Below are 13,793 nucleotides of genomic sequence, written 5' to 3'. Positions count from 1 at the left end.
TCAAGTTTTCTAAAATTTTCCTCAATTTTTCACCAAATTTTCCCAAGATTTTCTCAAGATATTTCCAAGTTTTCCTCAAATTTTCCCAAATTTTTCCCAATTTTCCCCCAGTTTTCCCCCCAGTTTTCCTAGGTTTTCACAAATTTTCCCCAATTTGTCCCCAAGTTTTCCCAATTTTCACCCTAATTTTCCCAGGTTTTCCTCATTTCTCCCAAATTTTCCAAGTTTTCCCCATTTTCCCCAAATTTTTCCAAATTTCTCCCAAAGTTTTTCAATTTTACCCCATTTTCCCCCAATTTTTCCCAATTTTGGGCCAAGGGCAGCTGGAGCCGCCGTGAGTCAATTTCCGGATTTTTCCTGAACTTTCCCCAATTTTCCCAGATTTCCCAATTTTTTCCCATTTTTTCCCAATTTTTTCCCATTTTCCCAATTTTTCCCAATTTTTTCCCAATTTTTCCCAATTTTTCCTCAATTTCCCCCAATTTTTCCACATTTCCCCCCAATTTCCCCCCAGTTTTCCCATTTTTTTTTCTCATTTTCCCCAATTTTCCCAAATTTATCCCAAAATTTTCTGGATTTTCCCATTTTTTTTTCCATTTTTCCCAATTTTTCCACAATTTTCCCCCCAATTTCCCGCAGTTTTCCCCAATCTTCACCAATTTTCCCTAATTTTCTCAGATTTCCCCCAATTTTCCCAATTTTTCTGGATTTCACCCCAATTTTCCCCAAATTTTCCCCCAATTTTTCGCAATTTTGGGCCACGGGCAGCTGGAGCCGCTGGCTGGCCCACGGCTCGCGCCGCGGCGTCTGCTCGCGGGCCAGGTGAGTCAAGATTCCTCAGTTTACCCAAATTTTCCCCAATTTTCCCTGATTTTTCCAGGTTTTTCCTAATTTTTTTTTGAATTTTTCCCAATTGTTCCCCAATTTTTCTCCCATTTCCCCCAATTTTCTAGGCGAGATCCAGGGTTTTCCCAATTTTTTCCCAATTTTCCTCAATTTCCCCCAATTTTTCCCACGTTTTCCCAATTTCCCCCAATATTCCCCCAATTTTTTCCCAATTTTCCCTCAATTTCCCCCAATTTTTCCCACGTTTTCCCAATTTCCCCAATATTCCCAGTTTTCCCCAATTTTTCCATTTTTTCTGATGAGTTTTCAAATTCCCCATATTTTCCCCTATTTTTCTGTATTTTCCCCAATTTTCCCCAATTTTCCCCTATTTTTCTGTATTTTCCCCAATTTTCCCCAATTTTCCCCAATTTCCCCCTATTTTTCTGTATTTCCCCAATTTTCCCCAATTTTCCCCAATTTTCCCCTATTTTTCTGTATTTTCCCCAATTTTCCCCAATTTTCCCCAATTTTCCCCTATTTTTCTGTATTTTCCCCAATTTTCCCAATTTTCCCAATTTCCTCAAATTTTCCCCAATTTTCCCAGATTTCCCCCAAATTTTTCCCAATTTCCCGCGATTTTTCTTCAAATTCTCCCCAAATTTCCCCAAATTTTCCCAACTTCTCCCCAGTTTTCCCCAAACTTGGGAAAATTTGGCCCCCAGGGCAGCTGGAGCCGTTGGCTGGCCCACGGCTCGCGCCGCGACGTCTGCTCGCGGGCCTTTGAGTCAAGATTCCTCAGTTTACCCAAATTTTCCCCAATTTTCCCCGATTTTTCCAGGTTTTTCCTAATTATTTTTTAATTTTTCCAATTGTCCCCCAATTTTTCTCCCATTTCCCCCAATTTTCTAGGCGAGATCCAGGGTTTTCCAAAATTTTTCCCAATTTTCCCTCAATTTCCCCCAATTTTTCCCACATTTTCCCACATTTCTCCCAATATTCCCCAGTTTTCCCCAATTTTTCCCATTTTTTTCTGATGAGTTTACAAAAATTCCCCATATTTTTCCCTATTTTTCTGTATTTTCCCAATTTTCCCCAATTTTCCCCTATTTTTCTGTATTTTCCCCAATTTTCCCCAATTTCCCCAATTTTCCCCAATTTCCTCAAATTTTTCCCCAATTTTCCCAGATTTTCCCCAAATTTTTCCCAATTTTCCGCGATTTTTCTTCAAATTCTCCCCAAATTTCCCCAAATTTCCCCAAATTTCCCCAACTTCTCCCCAGTTTTCCCCCAAACTTGGGAAAATTTGGGCCCAGGGCAGCTGGAGCCGCTGGCTGGCCCACGGCTCGCGCCACGAGTCTGCTCGCGGGCCAGTGAGTCAAGATTCCTCAGTTTACCCAAATTTTCCCCAATTTTCCCGATTTTTCCAGGTTTTTCCTAATTTTTTTTTGAATTTTTCCCAATTGTTCCCCAATTTTTCTCCCATTTCCCCCAATTTTCTAGGCGAGATCCAGGTTTTTCCCAATTTTTTCCCAATTTCCCTCAATTTCCCCAATTTTTCCCACGTTTTCCCAATTTCCCCCAATATTCCCAGTTTTCCCCAATTTTTTCCCATTTTTTCTGATGAGTTTACAAAATTCCGCATATTTTCCCCATTTTTCTGTATTTTCCCCAATTTTCCCCAATTTTCCCCTATTTTTCTGTATTTCCCCAATTTTCCCCAATTTTCCCCAATTTTCCCCAATTTTCCCCCAATTTTCCTCATTTTCCCCCAATTTTCCTCAATTTTCCCAGATTTTCCCCAAATTTTTCCCAATTTTCCCCAATTTCCTCAAATTTTTCCCCAATTTTCCCAGATTTTCCCCAAATTTTTCCCAATTTCCCGCGATTTTTCTTCAAATTCTCCCCAAATTCTCCCCAAATTTCCCCAAATTTCCCCAAATTTTCCCAACTTCTCCCCAGTTTTCCCAAACTTGGGAAAATTTGGGCCAAAGGCAGCTGGAGCCGTTGGCTGGCCCACGGCTCGCGCCGCGGCGTCTGCTCGCGGGCCTGTGAGTCAGGATTCCTCAGTTTACCCCAAATTTTCCCCAATTTTCCCCGATTTTTCCAGGTTTTTCCTAATTTTTTTTTTATTTTTCCCAATTGTTCCCCAATTTTTCTCCCATTTCCCCCAATTTTCTAGGCGAGATCCAGGGTTTTCCAATTTTTTTCCAATTTTCCCTCAATTTCCCCCAATTTTTCCACATTTTCCAATTTCCCCCAATATTCCCCAGTTTTCCCCCAATTTTCCTCAATTTTTTCCAGATTTTCCCCAAATTTTTCCAGATTTTCCGCGATTTTTCTTCAAATTCTCCCCAATTTTCCCCAATTTTCCCCAATTTTTCCCCTATTTTTCTGTATTTTCCCCAATTTTCCTCATTTTCCCCCCAATTTTCCTCAATTTTCCCCAGATTTTCCCCAAATTTTTCCCAATTTCCCGCGATTTTTCTTCAAATTCTCCCCAAATTCTCCCCAAATTTCCCCAAATTTTCCCAACTTCTCCCCAGTTTTCCCCAAACTTTCTGTTTCCCCCCAAACTGTGAGTCAAGATTCCTCAGTTTACCCAAATTTTCCCCAATTTTCCCCGATTTTCCAAACTTTCCCAATTTTTTTGCAAAATTTCCCCCATTTTTCCTCCATTTCCCCACATTTTCCATCAATTTTCCCCAGATTTTTCTTCAAATTTACCCCGATTTTCCCAAGTTTTCACAAATCTTCCCAATTTTTCCCAAAATTTTCCAAAGTTTTCCAAGTTTTCCCCAATTTTCCCCCAAATTTCCAGGTTTGGTTCAGGGTTTTCCCAAATTTTCCCAAATTTTCCAGATTTTCCCCAAGTTTCCCCCATTTTTTTCCAATTCTATCCCATTTTCCACAAGTTTTTTCCAAATTTTCCCAAGTTTTCCCCAATTTTCAGTTTTTCCCAATTTTCCTGAATTTCTCCCCGATTTTCCTCAGTTTCCCCCATTTTTTTTTCCAAATTTTCCCCCCCAATTTTCCCAATTTTTTCCCAAATTTTCCCAATTTTCCGTGATTTTTCCTCAATTTTTTGAAATATCCTCCAATTTTTCTTCAAATTTTTTCAATATTTTCCAATTTTTTCTGGTTTTCCTCCCAAAATTTTCCCAATTTTTTTCAAATTTTTCCTAAATTTTTCCCAATTTTCCCAGATTTTCCCCAAGTTTCCCCCATTTTTTCCAATTTTATCCCATTTTCCCACAAGTTTTTTTCAAATTTTCCCAAGTTTTCCCCAATTTTCAATTTTTTCCCAATTTTCCTCAATTTTCTACCCGATTTTCCCTCAGTTTCCCCCCCCCCCCATTTTTTCCCAAATTTTCCCAATTTTCCGTGATTTTTCCTCAATTTTTTTCAAATATCCTCCAATTTTTCTTCAAATTTTTTCATATTTTCCAATTTTTTCAGGTTTTCCCAAAATTTTCCCAATTTTTTTCAAATTTTTCCTAAATTTTTCCCTATTTTCCCACATTTTCCCCAAGTTTCCCCCATTTTTTCCAATTTTATCCCATTTTCCACAAGTTTTTTTCAAATTTTCCCAAGTTTTCCCCAATTTTCAGTTTTTTCCCAATTTTCCTCAATTTCTCCCCGATTTTCCTCGGTTTCCCCCATTTTTTTTCTAAATTTCCCCCCCAATTTTTCCAATTTTTTCCCAAATTTTCCCAATTTTCCGTGATTTTTCCTCAATTTTTTTCAAATGTCCTCCAATTTTTCTTCAAATTTTTTCAATATTTTCCAATTTTTTCAGGTTTTCCCCAAAATTTTCCCAATTTTTTTCAAAATTTCCTAATTTTTTCCCATTTTTCCCAGATTCCCCCAACTACCCCGAGTTTTCCTCATTTACCCGATTTTTCCCAATTTTTCCCAAATTTTTCCAAATTTTCCCAAAATTTTCCTAATTTTCTCTGATTTTTCTTCAAATTTTCCCCAATTCTTCCTTAATTTTTCATCACTTTCCCCCCAATTTTTCCCCAATCTTTCCTAATTTTCCCAATTTTCCCCCAATTTTTCCCCAATTTTCCTAATTTTTACTCATTTTTTTCAAATTTTCCCCATTTTCCCCCAAATTTCCCCCCAAACTTTCCCAAATTTTCCCAAGATTTTCCCAAGTTTTCCCAGATTTTTCCAGGTTTTCCTCAATTTTTTCCAAATTCCCCAGGTTTTCTCTACTTTTCACAAAATTTTCCCAATTTCCCCCCAAGTTTCCCCCATTTTCCTCAATTTCTCATCATTTTTTCCCGATTTTTTTCCCATATTTTCCCATTTTTCCCCTCATTTTCCCCAGTTTCCCCCCAAATTTTCACAATTTTCCCCAATTTCCTCCAAATTTTCCCTTTTTTTTTCAGATTTTCCCCCATTTTCCCTTGAAATATTTTGGATTTTTCCCATCCCAACCCCAAATCTGTTGGGATTTTCCTCAATCCCATCCCAAATTTTTTGGATTTTCCCAATTCCGACCCAAATCTTTGGGATTTTTCCCATCCCATCCAAATTTTCGGGATTTTTCCCAATCCTGACCCCAAATCTTTTGGCATTTTCCCGATTCCGACCCCAAATTTTTAGGATTTTCCAATCCCATCCCAAATTTTTAGGATTTTCCTCATCCCGACCCCAAATCCGTTGGGATTTTCCCCATCTTGACCCCAAATTTTGGGATTTTTCCCAATCTTGACCCCAAATATTTTGGGAGTTTCCAATCCCATCCCAAATTTTTAGGATTTTTCCTATTCTGACCCCAAATCTTTTGGGATTTTCCCAACCCCAACCTGAAATTTTTAGGATTTTTCCATCCTATCCCAAATTTTTGGGATTTTCCTCAATCCTATCCCAAATCTTTTGGGATTTTCCCCATTTTGACCCCAAATCTTTTGGGATTTTCCCCATTTTGACCCCAAATCTTTTGGGATTTTCCCAGATTTCCTGCCCTGCTCCCAGGGTTGGGTTTTTTTCCGGAATTCCTGTTATTTCTTCTCCAACTTCGTCGCTTCCTGGGAGAATTCCAGAACTTTCTGCTGGGCTTTGGGGTCGCAGCTGCTCGAGGTCGACGATGCCGAGGAAAAGGTGAGGTCCCAAATCCCAGAAATCCCCCCAAAAAAATCCCAAATTCCCCCGAAATCCCCGAAATCTCCCAAATCCCATAAATCCTGTAAATATCAAGATCCCATAAATGCTGTAAATCCCCCCAAAAACCCATAAATTCTCCCGATTCCATAAATCCTCCAAAATCCCATAAATCCTCACCAAATCCCATAAATTCCATTAATCCCAGAAATCCCCAAAAAAATCCCAAATTCCCCCTAAGTCCCATAAATTCTGTAAATATCAAAAATCCTCCAAATCCCATAAATCCCATAAATCCCCCAAACCCCTCCAAATCCCATAAATCCCAAAATCCCATCAATCTCCCCAAAATCACAGAAATCCTAAAAAAATCCCAAATTCCCCCTAAATCCCATAAATTCTGTAAATATCAAAAATCCCCCAAATCCCATAAATCTCCCAAACCCCTCCAAATCCCAGAAATCCCAAAATCCCATAAATCCTATAAATCCCATAAATTCCATAAATCCCATAAATCCCAAAAAAATCCCAAACTCCCCCTAAATCCCATAAATTCTGTAAATATCAAAAATCCCCCAAATCCCAGAAATCCCATAAATCTCCTAAATCCCTCCAAATCCCATAAATCCCAAAATCCCATAAATCCTATAAATCCCATAAATTCCATAAATCCCAGTAATCCTAAAAAAATCCCAAATTCCCCCTAAATCCCATAAATTCTGTAAATATCAAAAATCCCCCAAATCCCAGAAATCCCCAAAATCCCAGAAATCCCGAAAAAATCCCAAATTCCCCCGAAATCCCCGAAATCTCCCAAATCCCCGAAATCCCAGAAATCCCCCCCAAATCCCAAAAATCCCCCAAAAATCCCAATACTGGTCCATACTGGTCCATACTGGTTTATACTGGTCCATACTGGTCCGTTCTGGTCCGTACTGGTCCATACTGGTTTATACTGGTCCGTACTGGTCCATACTGGTTTATACTGGTCCGTACTGGTCCATACTGGTCCGTACTGGTGTATACTGGTCCATACTGGTTTATACTGGTCCATACTGGTCCGTTCTGGTCCGTACTGGTCCATACTGGTCCATACTGGTCCGTACTGGTCCATACTGGTCCGTACTGGTCCATACTGGTCCATACTGGTCCGTACTGGTCCATACTGGTTTATACTGGTCCATACTGGTCCATACTGGTCCATACTGGTCCGTACCGGTTTATACTGGTCCGTACTGGTCCATACTGGTCCGTACTGGTCCATACTGGTCCGTACTGGTTTATACTGGTCCATACTGGTCTGTACTGGTCCATACTGGTCTGTACTGGTCCGTACTGGTCCGTACTGGTCCATACTGGTCCGTACTGGTCCATACTGGTTTATACTGGTCCGTACTGGTCCATACTGGTTTATACTGGTTTATACTGGTCCGTACTGGTCCATACTGGTCCGTACTGGTCCGTACTGGTCCGTACTGGTCCGTACCGGTCCGTACTGGTTTATACTGGTCCGTACTGGTCCATACTGGTCCGTACTGGTCCATACTGGTCCGTACTGGTTTATACTGGTCCGTACTGGTTTATACTGGTCCGTACTGGTCCATACTGGTCCGTACTGGTCCATACTGGTCCGTACTGGTTTATACTGGTCCGTACTGGTTTTATACTGGTCTGTACTGGTCCGTACTGGTCCATACTGGTCCATACTGGTCCGTACTGGTCTGTACTGGTCCGTACTGGTCCATACTGGTCCGTACTGGTCCGTACTGGTCCGTACTGGTCCATACTGGTCTGTACTGGTCCGTACTGGTCCATACTGGTCCATACTGGTTTATACTGGTCCATACTGGTCCGTACTGGTCCATACTGGTCCATACTGGTCCATACTGGTCCATACTGGTCCGTACTGGTCCGTACTGGTTTATACTGGTCCATACTGGTCCGTACTGGTCCGTACTGGTCCATACTGGTTTATACTGGTCCATACTGGTCCGTACTGGTCCGTACTGGTCCGTACTGGTTTATACTGGTCCATACTGGTCCGTACTGGTCCGTACTGGTCCATACTGGTTTATACTGGTCCATACTGGTCCGTACTGGTCCGTACTGGTCCGTACTGGTCCGTACTGTTTTATACTGGTCCGTACTGGTCCGTACTGGTTTATACTGGTCCGTACTGGTTTATACTGGTCCGTACTGGTCCATACTGGTCCGTACTGGTCCGTACTGGTCCATACTGGTCCATACTGGTCCGTACTGGTCCGTACTGGTCCATACTGGTCCATACTGGTCCGTACTGGCCCGTACTGGTCCGTACTGGTCCATACTGGTCCATACTGGTCCGTACTGGTCCGTACTCGTCCGTACTGGTCCATACTGGTCCGTACTGGTTTATACTGGTTTATACTGGTCCATACTGGTCCGTACTGGTCCATACTGGTCCGTACTGGTCCGTACTGGTCCGTACTGGTTTATACTGGTCCATACTGGTCCGTACTGGTCCATACTGGTCCGTACTGGTTTATACTGGTTTATACTGGTCCATACTGGTCCGTACTGGTCCATACTGGTCCGTACTGGTCCGTACTGGTCCGTACTGGTTTATACTGGTCCATACTGGTCCGTACTGGTCCATACTGGTCCGTACTGGTCCGTACTGGTCCGTACTGGTCCATACTGGTCCATACTGGTCCGTACTGGTCCGTACTGGTCCATACTGGTTTATACTGGTCCGTACTGGTTTATACTGGTCCATACTGGTCCATACTGGTCCATACTGGTCCATACTGGTCCATACTGGTTTATACTGGTCCGTACTGGTTTATACTGGTCCGTACTGGTCCGTACTGGTCCGTACTGGTCCATACTGGTCCGTACTGGTCCCCCAGGGCCTCGTCCAGGCCCAGCTCCGGGGCCCGTCCTGGCTCGGGATCCGCGACCGGGACCAGGAGGGGACCTGGACCCGCGGGGACGGCGCCGAGCTGAGCCCGGAGAACAGGTCTGGGGTCACCTGGGGTCACCTGGGGTCACCTGGGGGTCACCTGGGGTCACCTGGGGTTACCTGGGGTCACCTGGGGGTCACCTGGGGGTCACCTGGGGTCACCTGTGGGGTCACCTGGGGGTCACCTGGGGTCACCTGGGGTCACCTGGGGTCACCTGTGGGGTCTGGGGTCACCTGTGGGGTCATTTGTGGGTTTTGGGGTCACTTATGGGGTCTGGGGTCACCTGTGGGGTCACCTGGGGTCACCTGTGGGGTCTGGGGTCACCTGGGGGTCACCTGCGGGGTCTGGGGTCACCTGGGGTCACCTGGGTCACCTGGGGTCACCTGTGGGGTCTGGGGTCACCTGTGGGGTCACCTGTGGGTCACCTGGGGGTCACCTGTGGGGTCTGGGGTCACCTGGGGGTCACCTGGGGTCACCTGTGGGGTCACCTGGGGGTCACCTGTGGGGTCACCTGTGGGGTCTGGGGTCACCTGGGGTCACTGGGGGTCACCTGGGGGTCACCTGTGGGGTCACCTGGGGTCACCTGGGGTCACCTGTGGGTCACTTGTGGGGTCTGGGGTCACCTGGGGTCACCTGGGGGTCACCTGGGGGTCACCTGTGGGGTCTGGGGTCACTTGTGGGGTCACCTGTGGGTCACTTGTGGGGTTTTGGGGTCACTTATGGGGTCTGGGGTCACCTGTGGGGTCACCTGGGGTCACCTGGGGGTCACCTGGGGTCACCTGGGGTCACCTGGGGTCACCTGGGGGTCACTGTGGGGTCTGGGGTCACCTGGGGGTCACCTGGGGTCACCTGGGGTCACCTGGGGTCACCTGTGGGGTCACCTGGGGGTCACCTGGGGTCACCTGGGGTCACCTGGGGTCACCTGTGGGGTCACCTGTGGGGTCACTTGTGGGGTCACCTGGGGGTCACCTGTGGGGTCTGGGGTCACCTGGGGGTCACCTGGGGGTCACCTGTGGGGTCACCTGGGGGTCACCTGTGGGGTCACCTGTGGGGTCTGGGTCACCTGGGGGTCACCTGTGGGGTCTGGGGTCACCTGGGGGTCACCTGGGGGTCACCTGGGGGTCACCTGCGGGGTCTGGGGTCACTTGTGGGGTCACCTGTGGGGTCACTTGTGGGGTTTTGGGGTCACTTATGGGGTCTGGGGTCACCTGTGGGGTCACCTGGGGTCACCTGGGGTCACCTGGGGTCACCTGTGGGTCACCTGGGGTCACCTGGGGGGTCTGGGGTCACCTGGGGGTCACCTGTGGGGTCTGGGGTCACCTGGGGGTCACCTGGGGGTCACCTGGGGGTCACCTGTGGGGTCACCTGTGGGGTCTGGGGTCACCTGTGGGGTTTGGGGTCTCTTATGGGGTCATTTGTGGGGTCTGGGGTCACCTGTGGGGTCTGGGGTCACCTGGGGGTCACCTGTGGGGTCATTTGTGGGGTCACTTGTAGGGTCACTTATGGGGTAATTTATGGGTTTTGGGGTCACTTATGGGGTCTGGGGTCTCTTATGGGTCACTTATGGCGTCATTTATAGGGTTTGGGGTCACTTATGGGGTCACTTATGGGGTCTGGGGTCACTTATGGGGTCATTGATGGGGTTTGGGGTCACTTATGGGGTCACTTATGGGGTTTGGGGTCACTTATGGGGTTTGGGGTCACTTATGGGGTCACTTATGGGGTTTGGGGTCACTTATGGGGTCACTTGTGGGTCACTTATGGGGTTTGGGTCACTTATGGGGTCACTTGTGGGGTTTGGGGTCACTTATGGGGTCACTTGTTGGGTCACTTATGGGGTTTGGGGTCACTTATGGGGTTTGGGGTCACTTATGGGGTCACTTATGGGGTCACTTATGGGGTTTGGGGTCACTTATGGGGTCTGGGGTCTCTTATGGGGTCACTTATGGGGTACATTTATGGGGTTTGGGGTCATTTGTGGGGTCACTTGTGGGGTTTGGGGTCACTTATGGGCTTTGGGGTCACTTATGGGGTCACTTATGGGGTCATTTATGGGGTTTGGGGTCATTTGTGGGGTCACTTATGGGGTTTGGGGTCACTTATGGGGTTTTTGGGGTCCTTTATGGGATTTATGGGTCACTTAGGGGTTTTTTGGGTTTTGGGGACATTTATGGGGTTTGGGGTCACTTGTGGGGTCACTTATGGGGTCACTTATGGGGTCACTTATGGGGTCGCTTATGGGGTTTGGGGTCACTTATGGGGTCGCTTATGGGGTTTGGGGTCACTTATGGGGTTTGGGGTCACTTATGGGGTTTTTGGGGTCATTTATGGGGTTTTTGGGTCATTTATGGGGTTTTTTGGGGTCGCTTGTGGGATTTATGGGATCTGGACCCACGGGGACGGCACCGGAGCAACCCCGGAGAACGGGTCTGGGGTGATTTATGGGGTTTTTGGGGTTTATGGGATTTCTTATGGGTTTTTTTGGGATTTCTTATGGGATTGATGGGGTCATTTATGGGGTTTTTTATGGGATTGATGGGGGCATTTATGGGATTTTTTATGGGATTGATGGGGTCATTTATGGGGTTTTTTATGGGATTGATGGGGTCATTTATGGGTTTTTTATGGGATTGATGGGGTCATTTATGGGATTTCTTATGGGATTGATGGGGTCATTTATGGGGTTTTTTCTGGGATTGATGGGGTCATTTATGGGGTTTTTTATGGGATTTATGGGATCGTTTATGGGGTTTTTTATGGGATTGATGGGGTCATTTATGGGATTTTTTATGGGATTGATTGGGTCGTTTATGGGATTTTTTATGGGATTGATGGGGTCATTTATGGGATTTTTTATGGGATTGATGGGGTCATTTATGGGGTTTTTTATGGGATTGATGGGATCATTTATGGGATTTTTTATGGGATTGATGGGGTCATTTTTGGGATTTTTTATGGATTGATGGGGTCATTTATGGGATTTTTTATGGGATTGATGGGGTCATTTATGGGGTTTTTTATGGGATTGATGGGATCATTTATGGGATTTTTTATGGGATTGATGGGGTCATTTTGGATTTTTTATGGGATTGATGGGGTCATTTATGGAATTTTTTATGGGATTGATGGGGTCATTTATGGGGTTTTTTATGGGATTGATGGGGTCATTTTTGGGATTTTTTATGGGATTGATGGGGTCATTTATGGGATTTTTTATGGGATTGATGGGGTCATTTATGGGTTTTTTATGGGATTGATGGGATCATTTATGGGATTTTCTATGGGATTGATGGGGTCATTTATGGAATTTTTTATGGGATTTATGGGATCGTTTATGGGATTTCTTATGGGATTGATGGGGTCATTTATGGGATTTTCTATGGGATTGATGGGGTCATTTATGGAATTTTTTATGGGATTTATGGGATCGTTTATGGGATTTTTTATGGGATTGATTGGGTCGTTTATGGGATTTTTTATGGGATTGATGGGGTCATTTATGGAATTTTTTATGGGATTGATGGGGTCATTTATGGGGGTTTTGGGGCCATTTATGGGGTTTTTGGGGGCGTTTATTTGATTTTTGGGATTTATAGGGTTTCAGGGATTTATGGATTTGGGGTGATTTATGGGGTTTTGGGGATTTATTGGATTTTTTATGGGGTTTTGGGATCATTCATGGGATTTTTTGGGGTCATTTATTCAAATTTTGAGGTAATTTATGGGGTTTTGGGATTTATAGGATTTTTTATGCGTTTTTTTTTGGGTAATTTATTGGATTTTATGGGATCTATGGGGTCATTTATGGGATCTATGGGGTCGTTTATGGGGTTTTCGGGATTTATGGGATTTTTTTGGGCATTTATGGGGTTTTTGGGGGGATTATTTCAGGGAATTTTGCGATTATTTAGGAGATTTATGGATTATTTCAGGGAATTTTAGGATTTTTGGGATTATTTCTGGGATTTATGGGATTATTTCTGGGATTTATGGGATTATTTAGGGGAATTTTGGGATACTTTAGGGGATTTTTGGGATTATTTCTGGATTTATGGGATTATTTAGGGGAATTTTGGGATACTTTAGGGGATTTTTGGGATTATTTCTGGGATTTATGGGATTATTTAGGGGAATTTTGGGATACTTCAGGGGATTTTTGGGATTATTGATGGGATTTATGGGATTATTTAGGGGAATTTTGGGATACTTCAGGGGATTTTTGGGATACTTCAGGGGATTTTTGGGATTATTGATGGGATTTATGGGATTATTTATGGGAATTTTGGGATACTTCAGGGGAATTTTGGGATACTTCAGGGGATTGGATTATTGATGGGATTTACAGGACTTGGTGGACTTGTGGAATTTGGACAATTTTGGGGGCAGATTTTTGCGATTTGGGGGGAATTTGGTGGGGATTTGCGCGGGATTTTGGTTTTTTTTTTTTTTTTTTTTTATTTGGGTGGGATTTGGGGTGGGATTTTTGGGATCCCGATCCCGTTTTTTACTTTTTTTTGGGGCCAGTTGGTGGCACCGGGACGAGCCCAACGGGGGCAACCTGGAGAACTGCGCGGCCGTGGGGCTGGACGGGCTCTGGGCCGATTATCCCTGCGGGACCCCCCTGACCTGGGTGTGTGAGGCACCCCTCTGACCCCAAATCCTGGGAATTCACCCCAAAACCCGGGAATTCACCCCAAAATCTGAGAATTCACCCCAAAACCCGGGAATTCACCCCAAAATCCCGGGTGTTGGGGAAAAAATACCAATAAATGCGTGTGTGTACTGGGATTGGACTGGGATCACACTGGGACCCCCCCTGACCCCAAAATCCGGGAATTCACCCAAAAGCCGGGAATTCACCCCAAAATCTGAGAATTCACCCCAAAATCTGGGAATTCACCCCAAAATCCCGGG

The sequence above is a fragment of the Anomalospiza imberbis genome, unplaced genomic scaffold, assembly GCF_031753505.1.
Source record: "Anomalospiza imberbis isolate Cuckoo-Finch-1a 21T00152 unplaced genomic scaffold, ASM3175350v1 scaffold_101, whole genome shotgun sequence".
Classification (NCBI taxonomy): Eukaryota; Metazoa; Chordata; class Aves; order Passeriformes; family Viduidae; genus Anomalospiza; species Anomalospiza imberbis.
Note: the sequence above shows the minus strand (reverse complement) of the source record.